Source organism: Zingiber officinale, chromosome 10B (assembly GCF_018446385.1).
Source record: "Zingiber officinale cultivar Zhangliang chromosome 10B, Zo_v1.1, whole genome shotgun sequence".
In the NCBI taxonomy this organism is placed as follows: domain Eukaryota; kingdom Viridiplantae; phylum Streptophyta; class Magnoliopsida; order Zingiberales; family Zingiberaceae; genus Zingiber; species Zingiber officinale.
In genome coordinates this window covers 77,931,839-77,949,165 of record NC_056005.1, presented here as the reverse complement: position 1 = coordinate 77,949,165, position 17,327 = coordinate 77,931,839, and positions in this window count along the sequence as shown.

Sequence of the window (17,327 nt, the reverse complement as noted above, 5' to 3'; positions counted from 1 at the left end):
GGGCTCACCCGAACTCAAGTTCCGGCCTTCTCCTCGAGCAGCCTTCCTTCTCGATTTCTCATCCCTCAAACGTCGTGTACGTTCTTCTCGTCCACCGGTGTACTCTTCCGCGGTCACCTCGTCCCTCGGACACACCAAGCCCGTCGGTTTTCTCCCCGTGCCATCCTTCTCGTTAGTCGCATCTTCCGCTCGACTTCCTGTGTTCCTAAGCACTTGCACACTTAGACACAAGGGTTAGACAAAACAAGACCTAACTTAACTTGTTTGATCACATCAAAACATCTTGGGGTTCCAACAATTATGATGAGTTTGGGCAGTGTAATCTCATATTAGCCCACATAGACATCACCACTGAGGGGATCCTAGCTTGGAAAGGTAGACCACAGCCAGTCGTTGCTCCAAGAGGGCCCGAGGCAGACGACGAGTTTATTGTCTTCTTTACTCCAGCTGAGGGAGAGGACTGGTTAGAGTTCACAGCCGAGGATTTTCATGGACAACCCTCCACTTCGACAGGGCCATCGACCTCGACATGACTATCCACTTCCTTATCGATCGAGGACCGACTTACATGTCTCGAGGTTCAGTCCACACAGTCACGATGGCTTATCCTGGACGAACTTCGCTTACTTCCCGCAGAGATAGCCTCCGGCTTTTCCTCTCTTCATCAGGGACAGCCTGCACCCGAGCAACTCCCACCACCAGCTGACGATCCTTCTGCCTGACTCTATCCTTCTATGCATTTTATTTAATCCTAGACACTCATACATTGTATATTGGATCTGGACATCTCCTTAGTACGTTGGTTGCTTAGATGTTTGATTAGTTGTACTTTCATCTATGTTAGCACTTATTTGATCTTCTTTACTCTCAAATTGGGTTTCAAAATTTTAGGAAAAATAATGTCTTCAAAATCCCAATTTTGTTAGACTTTCAAAATTTAGACTTAGCCTAGACACTAACCCTAGAAATCATGTTCCTCGAGTTGCAGCCAGAGCATCTCACAAACACCCTAGGCTTAACTTGCTTGTGTTTGAAAGAACTTAGAACGGTGTGAGATGCATAGGGTACAACCTAGACTTCAGAATGCTTATTTCTGTGCATCACAGTAAGTCTGGGCGTTAAAAACCATCATTACATTAATCAAGTTAAGTCATCCAGACCTAGTCAAATCTAACTGGATCAATTGACTTAACTTGACTAATCAAGTGAAAGTTATTGCCCTCTAGGTAATCAACTAATAGCTAAATGATTAGACATGCAGTCAAGAGGATTAACTGGATCAATTTTAATATTTTTTAGTTACTCATGCTTGGTTTTTAGGACTTTTTGAACTTATGTGAAAATGGCCTTAGTTGCAACTTTAATAGCTTATTTTTTTTCTCAAAAGCTTCTTAAAAACTTATTCTGGTTCAAATTATTTTACCAAATATTGTTTCAAATTACCCTTAGCTAGATATCTCTCAAAAGTAATTTTTTGGATAAGTATTTTTTAGCTTTTTCAAAAATTGATTACAAGGTTTCCAAATTTAACTAAATGTGTTAAAGTGTTTTCTTTGCTAAGTATTTTCAAACTTCAATTCGTTGTACAAAAAGCTTTCTACAATAAGTAATCTTTTAACCTCTTTCATAATTTAGCTAAATATTTTAGATTCTTTCAAAATTAAGCTAAGTATTTTTTCAAAAGGTTTTTTAATTTTAACTTATGATTGTTCAAAAAGTTTTTTGAAATAAAGACAATATCTTGTAAGGCTTTCAGAATTTAAGGAAATATTTTTTCAAATTAAGTATTTTATAAGCTTACCTAGTTTTTTAAAAATATCTCTTCGAATTTAGCTGAGTTACTTTTCAAAGACAAAATAATTTAGCTATTAATATTTACAAAACGAGCTAAGGCCATTTGATCACTGTTCCTTGTAACTCCCTTGTTTATTTTGATATATGACAAAGGGGGAGAGTAGGGAAAGATTCAAAATTCAATTCGTAAAATTTAAAAAAGAGATCTTATTAAGGGGAAGCCTTACATCGTTAAAAGTTTTATCTTAAGTTATGCTTATTTACTTAAGCTTGTTTATGTTTCTAACTTAAACTTTGAAGATCGTTTATGCATCTATTTTACTTAACTTTGAATTTCAGTTATCATAATAAAAAAGGAGGAGATTGTTGGTGTGGGAAGCATCCGACGATCGAACCCAAGTTTTGATAATGACAAAGGAATCAAAGTTAAGCTCATATATGATCTAACATGTCTGATGGAGATTGCAAGAAAGTCCTAAGTATTTTTAGGTAAAAGTCCTAGCTACAGTTAGGTAAGGTGAAACCCCTAGGGGGTGGTAACCCTAGGTGGAGGAAAATCCTAAGGGGGGTAACCTTAGGTCGTAAGGGGAGGTAACCCTAGGTGGAGGAAAATCCTAAAGGGGGGGTAACCTTAGGTCCTAGGGGGCGGTTGTAACGCCCGCCCTCCCACTGCTCAAGGAGGGGCGGGGTTACTTACTTACATACGTGCATACATATAAATTCATGACAGCGGAAACAATTACTATTTTTTTTTCTTTATATTTTCTACACTAACTGCAGTAAACATTAGGCTTATCATACTGAACATGTAAACATACTAGTATTCATGCATACTACATAATTAATGCCAACAACTTGAAACATAATTCATGATATCATAAGCATACTAGTATGAAACATGAAGGATATAAGTGCAGAACTATCCATACTAGTTAAAGTACTATCAAGGCATAAAAACAACACATGATTCATATGCAAAACTTAGAACATAAAACATATAGCAGTTTTGTTTTCTTCCACCATGCCACTGCCACACACACACTTGCCCTTCCTGCTGCTCCTCTTAATTCAGCCATTCCTTTACTTTTTCTGCAGTACAAGGAAACATAAAGAAAACTATAAGCCCATAGGCTTAGTAAGTTCCTTTCCTACTCACAAAAACCATAATTCATGCATGAACATAAAGTAATAGCATGTTCATTTGGTAAATCCTAACATAACATGTGAGAGCATAACAATAAGTCATATCATATCATGTGAGGCATACATAAAATCATATCATATCATGTGAACATAAACATAGAGTCATATCATATCATGTGAACATAAACGTAGAATCATATCATATCATGTGAACATACACATAAAATCATATCATATCATGCAAACATAAACATAGAGTCATATCATATCATGTGAACATAAACGTAGAATCATATCATATTATGTGAACATAAACATAAGATCATATCATATCATATGAACATCATGGACATATCTCAAGAGCATCTTAAAGAAGCATAAGAGAAAACATATATCATGAGCTCGTAGATGCAAGATGTTCTTTTGAAAATATGAATCGTGAATGAGTATATGCAAGATGTCATTTTGAAAACATATATCGTATACATACTTAAACATAATCTCAACATGAGGGCCCGACTTGTACCACATACATACATGAATGCGCGCAATCCCTAGGACAGGGTAGCTAGCCCCGAACCTACTAGGGAACTAGGTCCGTACTACGACCGTCGACCTAGGGGCGTACTAAGGAGCCCGTCCCTTTTTACTAGACCCGTTCATAGTCCGTCGGCCTAGGGGCGCTTATGGAGCCCACCCTTGGTACAAGCCATACAAAGTAAAATAGCATGTCATATCATGTCATATCATAGCATATCATAGCATTTCATATTCTTGTTATTTCATGAAGAGAGCTCTTGATCCCAACTTAAGGGAAGCATCTCTTTGTCATATCATGAAAAGTGTTCTTGATCCCATCGCAAGGGAAGCATCTCTTAGGCTTTTCATGTTACATAAGCCTTTCATAAACATATCATAATAGTATGAGGTGCACATAGCATAAATTATATCATAAGGAATCATAACATGAGTGCACATAACATTAAGCATATCATAAGGAATCATATCATGATATCATAAGTGCACATAACATAAAACATATACTAAAGAATCATAACATGATATCATAAGTGCACATAACATAAAGCATATAACATGCAACATGGTGACCTAAATATCATAGCACATCATAAGAGTCATTATCATGCATGGTTGGGGGTTTTGATCTTCCTACAAACCCTAATTCATTGTTGGCTGAAACCTAAAGGCGAGGTTCCAACTTTTAATACCACATGTAGCATGAAACTAACAACATATAAGACATCATATTTCATAGGGACGCATAAATAGGCATAGTTATATTTCAAAACTTTGCCCTAAGTCACAATTTCAACCTTGGCCGAAACCTAAATGTGAGGCATTTAACTTTAAAATACAACATGAAGCATGAAACTTAAACCAACCATATAATAATGATCATACATCATAAGGAAGCATATACAAGCATGAATAGATTTCAACCCTTGCCCTAGACCTTATTTCCAACTTGGCCGAAACATCAAGGTAAGGGTTCTAAATTTTTAACACCACATGGAGCAGAAAACTCTTAACTAATAGCATATAAAAGATCATGTATCATGAAAAGAGCATAAACAACATGTTTTCATTTCCAAAACTTTGCCCTCGACCTTGTCTCTTAACTTGGCTGAAACTTTAAGATAGGGTTTCTAGGTTTTTTTTCATGTAACATAAGCTATAGATATTTAACCTAACATAGCATAAGAAAGCATACATCATGAGGAAGCATCAAACAATATAGTTAGGTCAACAACTTTTCTTTAAACCTTTAATTCAACCTTGGCCGAAACCTAAGGGTAGGGTTTCTAGGGGTTTCATGCAACATAAGACATGGAATTTCAATCTAACATTGCATAGAAAATCATATATCATGAGGAAGCATAAACAAATATAGTTAGGTCTCAAAATCTTGTCCTAGACCTCATGTTCATCTTTGGCCGAAACCTAAGGAAAGGTTCTAGGTTTTGTGTATACATCATGTAGCATGAGAACTTATCTAGCAACATGTAATAGATCATGTATCATGAAGGAGCATAAATAAGCATGTTTAGGCTTCAAAATTTTATTCTAATCCTTCTTGGCCGAAACTTTAAGTAAGGATCTAAGTTTCATTTATACAACATGTAGCATAAAAACTTAACTAACAACATGTAATATATCATATGTCATGAAGGAGCATAAACAATCATGTTTAGGTCTCAAAGTTTTACTCTAAGCCTTGTATCCTATCTTGGCCGAAACCTAAGTAAAGATCTAGGTTTCATTTATACAACATGTAGCATAAAAAAAACTTAACTAACAACATGTAATATATCATATGTCATGAAGGAGCATAAACAATCATGTTTAGGTCTCAAAGTTTTACTCTAAGCCTTGTATCCTATTTTGGCCGAAACCTAAAAGTAAAGATCTAGGTTTCATTTATACAACATGTAGCATAAAAAAAACTTAACTAACAACATGTAATATATCATATGTCATGAAGGAGCATAAACAATCATGTTTAGGTCTCAAAGTTTTACTCTAAGCCTTGTATCCTATTTTGGCCGAAACCTAAAAGTAAAGATCTAGGTTCCATTTATACAACATGTAGCATAATTTGTAACTTGACAACCCTAAGTGACCACAACTTCTTGTTTTAGCAAAAACTTGTAAGGAGATCCTTAAGTCCCTTTTTTACTTCTTCTTTTTTTTAAAAAAACGTAAAGCGTACGATAACTATTGTACTGCAGGTGAGAGGATACTTACATCCCTTGCTTAACTCTCTAAGAGAAGAAATCCTTGGTTATGAAGCTTTTCCTAGAAGCAACTCTTCTTGCTTGGTTTGGCAATGGTGAGGGAGAGGAGGTGATTTCGGTGGAGAGAAGAAGGAAGGAGAAAGAGAGCAACAAAAATGACAATTTTCATTCTTTCCTCCTTTTATTCCAATTGAATGAAAGAAGGAAACATGAATTTTTCCTTCCCTTTTTCCTTTACTCATCCTTAATGAAGGGAGAAAGTAAAAACTTTCTTTTCATTATGAGAAGAGGAAAGAAACTTGGACTTCTCCTCCTTAGTAAAGAGAGTCTCCACTTCCTTACCTTTAACAACAATTCCCCTCTTTTCATATCAGCACACCCCTGCTGGGGCTACTGGTTATGACATGAAACCATTTACCAAGAGGTTCAAGGTTCAATCCTTGGTCATGCCTCTTTTTGGTTCTTTTTATTTTATTTTCTAAAGAAGAATCCACATAAGACCCATATTATATCATGTATAAATCTATTTGAATTATTAAGGTTTATTTTAATCATGCATTAATCTATACTAATCATGCATAAATCTACATGAATTATTAGAGACCCTATGGGTGTTACAGCGGTAACCCTAGGTGGAGAAAAACCTTAGGGAGCGGTAACCCTAGGTCCTAGGGGGTGGTAATCCTAGGTGGAAAGTCCAGTCGGTCTGGAGGACCATATTAGCATCAGGTAATCTGTCCTGAGGGGAGTAGGTGAAGACGCGTTCCCCGGAAGAGGGAACAGTAGGCGTCGGGTCGACCTAGGGTTTTCGGTCGAAAATCCGAAGTCAAACGCGGACAGTCTGATGACTATCAGACTTTATATTTATGATATTATGTGCTAACTTTATATTGCAGGGTATCTTTTGGACTAACGTATCTTGCAGGTACAAAGAAGCAACCTTAAGCCTCGGATGAACAGTGTCTGAGGCGCCTCCATGGAGCTTGGAGGCGCCTCAGGTGTAAAGGATAGAGCTTGTGCGCGGCAGAGCGGGAGGCGCCTTGGATCGCAGATTAGAGGCGCATTGGACTGGCATGGAGGCGCCTTCAAGTGGATCAAAGGAGAAGTTTTCAATGCTGATCCACGCGACTGACTCAGCATGCTGGAGGAGCCTTGGATGGTGTTTGAGGCGCCTCAAGCAGTGTATAAAAGGAGGTTTCGAGCAGCAGGTTTAACAATCAATTCTAAAGTGTTCTTCCTTCCTGTGCTGCTCAAGAAACGACCCGACTAAGCTACGACAAGTTTTCGATGACCCAAAGCTACAGTTTTTCACTTAGTGTTATCGGTATAGTTTATTTTCAGTTCACTTAATTGTAATTTGTTATTGTACCAAAATTCTGATATTATAGTTGTTGTCCATCGAAAGCGATCAACGATCGCGGGCCTTGGAGTAGGAGTCGCCCAAGGCTCCGAACCAAGTAAATAACTTGTGTTCATGTGTTGCTTTCCTTTACTATTTCTGCTGCGTTATTCTGATACGTTTTAATCAGAAACGCGTGAAAGCCACGAGCGCTATTCACCCCCCTCCAGCGCTTCTCGATCCAACATTAAGTTGGGTTGATCACATAAAAAAGGGGGAGATTATTGAAACTCCAAGGTTATTTTTGGTGTGATTAACCAAGTTACGTTAGGTCCTGTTATATTTTAATCCTTGTGTCTAAGTGTGCAGGAGCTTAGGAGCACAGGAAGTCGAGCGAAAAACACCGCTAGCGAGAAGGACAGCACGGGAGAGATGTGACAGGCTAGGTGCGTCTGAGGGACGAGGTGCTGTAAAAGAGTACATCGGTGAATGAGAAGGACGTGCACGACAGTCTGAGGGATGAGAAGTCGGGGAGGAAGGCTGCTCGAGGAGAAGGTCAGAAATTAGATTTGGGTAAGCCCTATTCCGTTGGTCGAAATTACCCAGGAGATCGTAGCAGTAAAGGAGTGAAATGGGGATGCAAATGCTGCTAGAGGCGCCTTCAAAGGCTATTGAAGGGGCCTCCAGACCTTCTGTAAAAGGCGCCTTCCAAGGCTGGAAGGCGCCTTCTATGAACAGTGCGAAAGCACCTTCCATAGCCATAGAAGGTGTCTTCGACAAGGCAATTTTGGTCGTTGCGGAAAGGATAAAGTTTTATCCTTTGGCCTCGTTAGAGGCCCCTTCCAGCCCTATGGAAGACGCCTTCAGCCTGCGGATAAGTTTTTTCAGGGTCTATAAAAAGACCCCTGGACCTAGGAAAGAGGTAACAACTTCAGTATTCAGTTTCCTAGTCATTTCTGAGCTTTCATTGTGTGTAAAAAGCTTCTCCGCCTTCAGCGAAGGGGATTCTTAGTGAGCTTTCATATGTCTTGGATTAACAACCATCTAGATTGTAACTAAGTAAATAGTGGTCTTTTACTTATTTCTTTTAAGTTGTTAATTTTGTTTTGATTTCTTTATTAATCTGAGTTGAAAGTTGAGAAAGGTGCTTATTTTAGGCAACTCAACACTCTCCAGCCGACCTACCTAGACCAACATCGTGGACACCAGGCAGAAAATTGAATGGGCAGTGAATTGGACATCCAGCGAAAATTCTTGAGGTCTAGAACACTGAGCAAAAGTCCAGACGATCTAGAGGACCAGTCTGGCAAAAGGTAAACTCTCCTAAGAGGAGTAGGTGACATCGTGTTCCCCGAATAGGAAATAGTAGGCATTGGCCCGACCTAAACTTTCAACAAAACTCAAAGTTTGGACCGGATAGTTCAGAGGTTGTCAAAACTTATTTTACTTTATATACTGTTGTCAGGACTAACTCTTTTTTGCAGAAAGAGAAAGCTAGAAAAGGTGGTCCAGGCACTCGGAGTTGCTCTAAGCGCTTGGGTAAGCAGTGACGAGGAACGCCCTGGGAGGGTGCCTGGCTAGGCACCCGAGCGGTCCGGGCGCCCGGAGTTGCTCCAGGCACCCGGATAAGAAAAATCTTATCATCACGCTGAGTTGGAGCACAACGACTAGCCGACCCATGTTAGCGATCCAGACGCCCAGAGAGGGTATGGGCACCCAGACATGGATAAACTTTCAGAATAAAGTTTCAATGAGAACTCGCCATGTCAGCACACTGTAGGTGCACAGGAGGGGATCCAGGTGCCCGGGCAGGGATATAAAAGGAAAGCCTAACTAGCAGTTTTAACACATCATTCGAAACAACTTCCATTCCTGCATGTTGCTCTAAAAAGGTCTCTACAACGCTCAAAACCTGCTCCGATGACAACTATGCTGAAGTTATCTCTTTCTCCAAGTCATCAATATTCTTTATTGTTCAAATTACTTGTACTCAATTAATATTATATTGTATATTTCAATTAATTAGTTATTGTCCAATGAAAGTACACTCACATGCGAGCCTTAGAGTTGGAGTCACCACAGGCTCTGAAATAAGTAAATCTTGGTTATGTTAGCGCTGTGTTTTCTTTCTCTTTTATCTTTATTCCATTGCTTTTTTAGTCTCCGAGTTTTAAATAAACGTGAAAGCCACGAGCGCTATTCATCCCCTCTTTAGCGCAACGATCCTATAGAAGCATCAAAGAAAAGTCAAAGAAGAAAGCTCAAGTAGGGGGAGTTTCCAAGGGCAAGCCTAAGGTACCATTAGTTAATGGCATTCCTTTAAATAATGATAAAAAATATGCTATAAGTAAATTATATTATTTTAATAATATTTATCATGAAAATAGAAAATATGAAAAACCTAGAAAAAAATATAAATCTTTTCACGCTAGGACTATCTCCCCTAAAGCTAAGAAGACATATAACAATTTAGGCAATAACTATAAGGATTTTAGATATATGCTTAAAAATAAAAATATCCAAGGAAATCAAGAAAAATCTAAATTTAAGGATAGAAAATCAAGTCTTGAGATAAATACTTGATAAATTGGAGAAAACCCTTAAAAGAATGGAAAGCGTCTTTAAGGGGTAAAAAGAATAAAATCTAGGGATAGATAGGCAAACACCATTTAATGGCAAGAGAGGTTTGGGATACAAACCAACAGCCAAGAAGAATGTGCCATCATACCATAGAGTTCTATATAGCTATGGAACTAACCCTAGGTCTAGAAGCTAAGTCAAGGTAATAAGGGAAGTTATCCCTAGGAGTAACCTTGAGAAGACTAGTATAACTAAGTCTTTTGAGAAGTCTAAGAAAGTCATTAAAAAGGTCACAAGAAAAGATATCCTTAGAGTTGACCTAGAGAAAACTAGTGTGACTAAGGCTTTTAAGAAGCTTAGGAAGGTTATCAAGGAAAATTATCCCAAATGAGTACCTAGGATACCTAGGAATACCAATAGAATTTGAGTTTCTAAGAGTATATTCTATATATCCTAGATGGGTTTAGAGAGTATCAACTCAAATTGGAAGGGTAGTTAACCCTACCTTGGTAAAGTTGGCCCTTTGGGGCATTTTCAAGATATTATTACACTTGAAAATGAAAATTTGAGTTTTACTCTTTGAAAGAGTGAGAATGTGTCAATAAAATATTAAGAATTGAGTTTGATCAAATTGGCACAATTGGGAAAAAAGTTAAAAAAATATCAAGTTAGAATTTTAGCATTTTCTTAGGAGATAAGGGCGACTTACGATTACTTTTAAATTTAACAATTAGTTAGTGATACTTAGATAGAGAATTTAGGTATTTTCTTTATGCTAAAATTACCATTATTGTATGCACTATCATATGTCATGACATCATTATTTTGCATTCATATTTTTATGAAAAATATCATATATCATGTCAAACATGCATTGTCACGCCCCCAAAGGAGTCTCTGCCAGACAAAAATCCGGCAGCATCTCCCCTCTACCGGTGACAATATGAAGCATCACTACAAGCAAAATACATCAGCCACATGCGGCTGGAATATTTATATACACAACCACGCAGTTATAATAACAGCCCACGCGGCTGGAATGAAACAATCACAACCACGCAGTTATATATAAAACAACCCACACGGCTGTACTAAAACATAGCGGAAAAACGAAGGAAAGCCCACACAACACAAATAAATACAATGCATGCCGGCACGGCTTAAACACAGATACAACACCAAAACCATAAGATAGCCACATGGCTATACATAAATACAATGCCAAAAATAAGAAAAGAATATACAAAAGAAAACAAGCACGGTCTTCGGATGTGACGTAGGACCCGACAGACAGGATACTCCGAGCGACACCAACCATCTACAGGCTAACTGAAAACATAAATGTATACATGCGGTGGTGAGTATAGGTAACTCAGCGGGTAATAGAAAAGACAGTGCACGGTCTACAAATAAAATATGGAGATTAAAAGTATACAGTCTCAGTAGGGAATAAAGAACATGATCATACTATCATAATCAATGTACCTAAACATATCTGACATAATAACCTGATATATAAACTGTACAAACCACAACTAACATAATGACAGATACATACCCAATCTGGAATCAACACATGGTACAATGATCAGTAAACTCATCGGATCTGCAACAGACGTACCCATGACACCTGTGCAATATAAATACGACTGCATATACATGTAAAATAAATGACATGTATGCAACAACCATATCTCAATCAAATGCAACAAATCACAATTACATGCAACTAGTATCTACTAGGCATGTATGCAGATATATCCCCCCAGATGCACCGCGCATCATATGCAAAAGTGCATGCATGCTCCATGGTCACCCCCACCACCTCTCCAGACACCACGACCCCTGTATGGCTGAGAGGCTTGGGTCTGTGACGACTGTACTACCCTCCAACCCACTATATAGTGGTCGAGGCGGACAGTCTACTAGTAACTATCTAGCTACATAGTATCAAGGTCCCTGACTGCTCACAACGCGGGATCTCATAAAAACCTCGTGACCGGGTGGCACGACAGGACTAGCAACAACTGCTCCAGCTACCACTACCCATGAGTGGCCGAGTGTGCGGTGCTATTCCCAAACCAACTGATGACTCTCTCAACCACAAGGGAGATAATGGTCATCAGATGTAATGAATGATGAACATGATATATATATAAATATATATATATAATCATCATCCATGCAACAATCCCAAACCTCATAAATACCTCCAACATGAGTATAATCGTCGTGATACCTCCACGTATCCCACTAAACATATGTACCCAAAAATATAAGTACAATCAACATGTATCCTCCAATAAAAACACAACGGACATGTGTACATACTCCAAACATACAATCAACACAACTCCTCCAAAAGTACATGACAAATACGTGTGTACATACAACATGCAAATACACGGTCAACAAGATGACTCCTATAACACATACCCACCTATGTACAGTCCACATCATATACCCAATCAACATCGTAATACCAACATCTCGACAAACCCTACAAGACATACTCTACACGTGTAATCACAACAGAGTAGATATCAAGAGTTGAGGCTATATATGAATTAAATAGATCATCTCAAGGGTCAAACATAAGTATCATGCAAGAAAACAGCAACCGAACACGATATAAGGTAAAGTAACCTAATCCGTCAAATAACAACCATGCACTAAGGTCAAAGAAAATCTACATAGAGGCAAAGAAAGAAATACCCGCCTTTAAAAAGATAGATCGTGTCAAGTAATCCCGCGTCGAGACGCTCGTCCCGAATCCAAGTCCTGCATCAATCAATATATATATATTTTATTTAGCTAAATTCATATGAATTTAAATAGCTAAATAAAAGCCCTAACCCAATTAGGATTACTCCAAGCAAACCTGATCTCTGACAAATCCTCCAAATAATCCTCAATCCAACTCCTTCTAAATCTAAACATAATCCAAAATCTATTAATCAATCAATTGTATCATCTCTACTAAACATCCAACATCAATCTTACATAATCCATCTACTTCAATTAATCCAACCCAAAATTAATCACCACTGACCATCACACTAATCAAATCCAATCATCCATAATCATCTCATTATCTCTTGTCAATATGAATTAAATCAATACATCTACTCACCACAAATAAATCTAAACAAGAATAACAAAACCCTACAAGCCATAGAAAAACCTAATTTAGCGATATACTAATGAGAAAATCAAAAGTACATCATCAAAATACACTCACCTAGAGATAAGGCAGCTAATCCAATAGTTAGTAGCCTTTCTTTCACTGTCCGGAAGCTACAAAGAATACTACCACCAAATTCCTTCCAAGATCAAATCCAACACTTAGCTGTAGAGCCATTACTTACTAAAACCCTAACATAACAATACAACACTCACCTCAATCAATCTCAAATTCCCTAGCCGAGACCCCCACAGCTTCCAGAATTGGAAACAAGACAGTGATCAGCACAAGCACCATACCGACTAATGCCTCCTCTAATCTAGAATAAGAAGCTTATCATGATCAGAGTTAACTAAGCAAGATCTTTATAGTTTTACCATTCTGAACGAAGCCTACCTTGATCGATTGCCTCTGGATGGTGTCGTTCCGATCTGATCCAGCAAGTGTGGAGCTGCAGATCAAATTCCAACGAACAAATCACAGAGAAGAACAAGGAGAATAATCGGCTGGAAGCGATGCGATTCAAACCTCACTGTGCCCTAGATCGGATCCCACCGATCGAGCGCAAAAATGGCCGAGAAGGTGATCACTCCACCGGGGAAGGCTTGGACAGCGTCAGCACCTTCAAGATTCGGGCGACAATCCTCAGGCGACGCGGTGAGAATAGGATCGTCAGGGAAGAATCTCTCCATCGGTGTCGGGTTCATCCGCGCGAGAGAGGAAGGAAGAAGCGTCGGGGAGAAGCGGATCACAGCGGCACGAGAGAGAGACGGAGAGGAGGAAAGCTCAGTCGAGGCACGCTGGAGGAGGGGATCATCGCCGGTGGTGAGTCCATGGCGACCGGCGATCGTGCGAGAAGAAATCGCGAGAGAGGGCTTGGGAGAAAGGAAAATCGCGTGAAGGAGGAGGAAATCGGGGAATGAAAAGAGAATAGGAATTAGGGCTTAATTAAACACTTAGGTTTAATTTAATTAAACTCAAAGTTTTCTCCTTAATCAACTCCCACTTAAATGGTGTTCCAAACAGGCCTCCTCTGTACCCGGAATCCATCCTCTCAAAACGGATCATACGGAGCCCGTTTAAATCCCGAAAAATTTCTAAAAATTCTAGAAAAATCCAATACGATTTTTCGTCCAATAACATTTGTTATTTAAATTTTTGGTATCTTACATTCTCCCCCACTAATAGAAATTTGGTCCATAAATTTCCTGGTCAACTCAGGGATCCTCATCCAATGGTAACGTCCAAGCAACAACTCATATACCGCTCATTCCAAGTATAATGAACAAATCTCCAACCGTGATGATCCACCTCCAAGTGAATAACGATGACTCTGTGTGCTATGAACTCACCCTACTCCCGCTACTCCCACTCTGCAATCTAGCCAAGATGAATAAATCAACTACCTCTGAAATCCAAAATCCACTATCAATAGATTCTCTAACATCTGTATAGGGCGCTCAAACTATCCATTCGTCTGAGATGAAAATCTATACTAAAGTGAAACTCCTAATCCAAAGTCTGTTGTAACCATAATCAAAACCATGACATGAAATCACTGATCTCCATCCAAAACCATACTCAGATATACATCATAAGGTCTGGTAATCTCTCTACAATATAATCCTGCTACTCAAACCAATGAGTACATCCTGCAAATCAATAGCTAGGAAGCAACGTCGTCATCCAACAATGATTACCCAAACCATTATATCCTCTCCGAGTCTTGGGTAATCCCACAACAAAATTCGTCAAAACATACTCCCAACTCTACTCCAAAATACGAATCTACTAAAACAATCCTACTGATCCCCAATGTTCAACTTCCACTGGCTGACATACTAGACATCAAGCTACAAAATCCGTGATGTCTTTCCTCATGTCACTCTAATTATCGGAACACTCTAAGTCTCTATACATCAGGTGTCACCCGAATGTACCACCTATTCAGATCAAGGTATTTCCTGCAGTAACTTCTCCCGTGAAAATCAAATAATCTCATTCCCGTCACACGATAATTCATTATACTAGTATGAGACTGCTCCACTCATACTATATCAGAACTGTACCAAACTCCAAGTATAATACATCTGTGTAGAGTACAAATCCGTCTACACTAGAAAGTAATACTAAGGCGGGTGCGGTTATCAACTTTTCGTTTCAACTCCTGAAACTGAACTCGTAAGCGTCTATCCAGGAAAATTCCATACTCATCCTGAACAGTCCAGTCAACGACATAATGCTGAATAAACTCACAACCAATCTCCGGTAATATCCAACTAGACCAAGAAAACTGAGAGTCTCGTGTATAGACTACGACTACTCCGAACTGGTAATAACCTATATTTCCTGTACATCCACTAATATCCCTCTACTAAACACAATGTGTCCCAAAAACTCGTAAAAGACAATCACAATACGTATTACTAACTTCACATATAGATGTTTCCGTCGAAACATCTTTAGAACTATGCGAAGCTAATGTACGTGATCCAACTCGGATCGAAAATAGATCACAACATCATCAATGGAGACAATGAAAACTGATCTAAATACCCCAATAATACCAAATACATTGAGTCCATGAAAACATGATGTCTAGGGTACTGTAAGCCTAAACGATAAAACCATAGACTCATAATATCCGTACAACAAGTACACTCAACCGTAAGATCTCCAACAACACACCTATGATCGAATCACCAACCACAAATCGTCAAATCCATAACTATCACAGGCGTACTACACTTCATGTCACTATCAACATCCAACGCTAACTAATAGATCATCAAAACAAATATCCACTAAAAACTCATCAAAAGACAACCTATCACCACACATGATCTCACAATATCCATCAATCAAAATCGTCCTCAACATCAATCAATTATACCGGATAGTCTCCTACACAAAGATAGAGAAAAAGGAAAGCATCCAACCTTCAACACACACTTCCAACAACTAAATGTATCCAGAAAGTCTGTCAAATCTCATCATCTCATCCTTTCTCTGATAATCAAATATCTACAGTAGAGGAATGTCAATCCAAAGTCAAAGTGTCACACAACCTGCTGACTAAGAGTCTACCTATCAAGGAGATATCTCCACCACCCTCATCATCATCCTATATATGCCTCTCGACAAATATCGATAAAAGGTCAACCCTCTAATCTAAGATATAAACTACAAGATCTAGTAAAGTGATCATGTGGTTAAGATCTTGAACCACCTGATAGAGACAATGTTAGCTGAGTCGTCCAACCATTGTCTTGTACCCCATCATACTGTGATTGCTCCACCCTGAGGTTCAGCAACCTCCAGTATCGAGCAATGAACACAAAGATAAAGGAACACTACAACTAAATAGCTGATCAAAATATCTGTCAATCGACGCTCTATCCCTCGAAGATCATCCTCTGAAATCATACCTAGTTACGATCGGAACTCCTAGGTATTACTCAACTAACACCACTTCCTCCGCACCATTGCGGGGTATATATCACTAAGTACATCATGGATATCTAATCATATCCAATAGTTCCATGAGTCAGGATCTTCCATGGAACAACGTTAGGCGAGTCGACTGATCATCGCCTTAGAATCCATCATGCTAACGAAGAAGTAGAGAACTACTCTCTCTCTAAACACCTCAAGGAAATCACTAAGTGATGACCTGATCTCCAAAAACATTCTCTGCTTCTCACTTCACGTGGTACCAGGTCACGTAAAAGTTAAGCAGCTAACTTCAACACTCTCATATAAGTACAAATCATATATCCAAATGTACTCTCCAACTCATATACCCTAGTAACGGTTGTATCTCATAAGTGTTAAGTATGTAGCCTTACACTTTTCCACAGCAGTGGAGGTATCCCATCCGAATGTACCTTCTAAGTCATTCAACTAGGTACAGACAGTCCATGGTCAAAGTCCCCATGGAATAGGATACATCGATCCTCTATAGACTGACTAAGCCGATAATGGTATACGACCAATTCAGTCCTTTCTACACCGGTACAAGTCATGTACTCAAATATATCTCCCAAAATATCTAACCAAGCACAAGTAACCCCAAAGATCAGAATCTCTAAAAATAAAGTATGACGATACCCTAATGATCAAACTACTAACTAAATCGGTCGTCAACTAATTGATCTAATAAGGGTAAATCAATCATCCACTGATAAAACTAACTAAGGTAATTCAATACCCAACTACCCAAGTCAACCAGGGTAAAACAGTCCTCTACTAACCGAACTAACAGGTGTAGATCAATCCTCTACTAACCAAACTAACAAGAGCACAAAACCAACTAAAATCAATCAAACCCCAACTATACAATTAACCAGGTAAATCAATCATAACTAACCGAGCCAACAAGAGTAAATCAATACTCTACTAACTGAATCAATATGAGTACATAGATACCCTCCACTATCCAACTAATAATAACAGGGACTGGTATGTGACTCTAACTCTCAATCAACTAATAATAACAAACACCAAGACTACTAGTAGTATGATATAATGA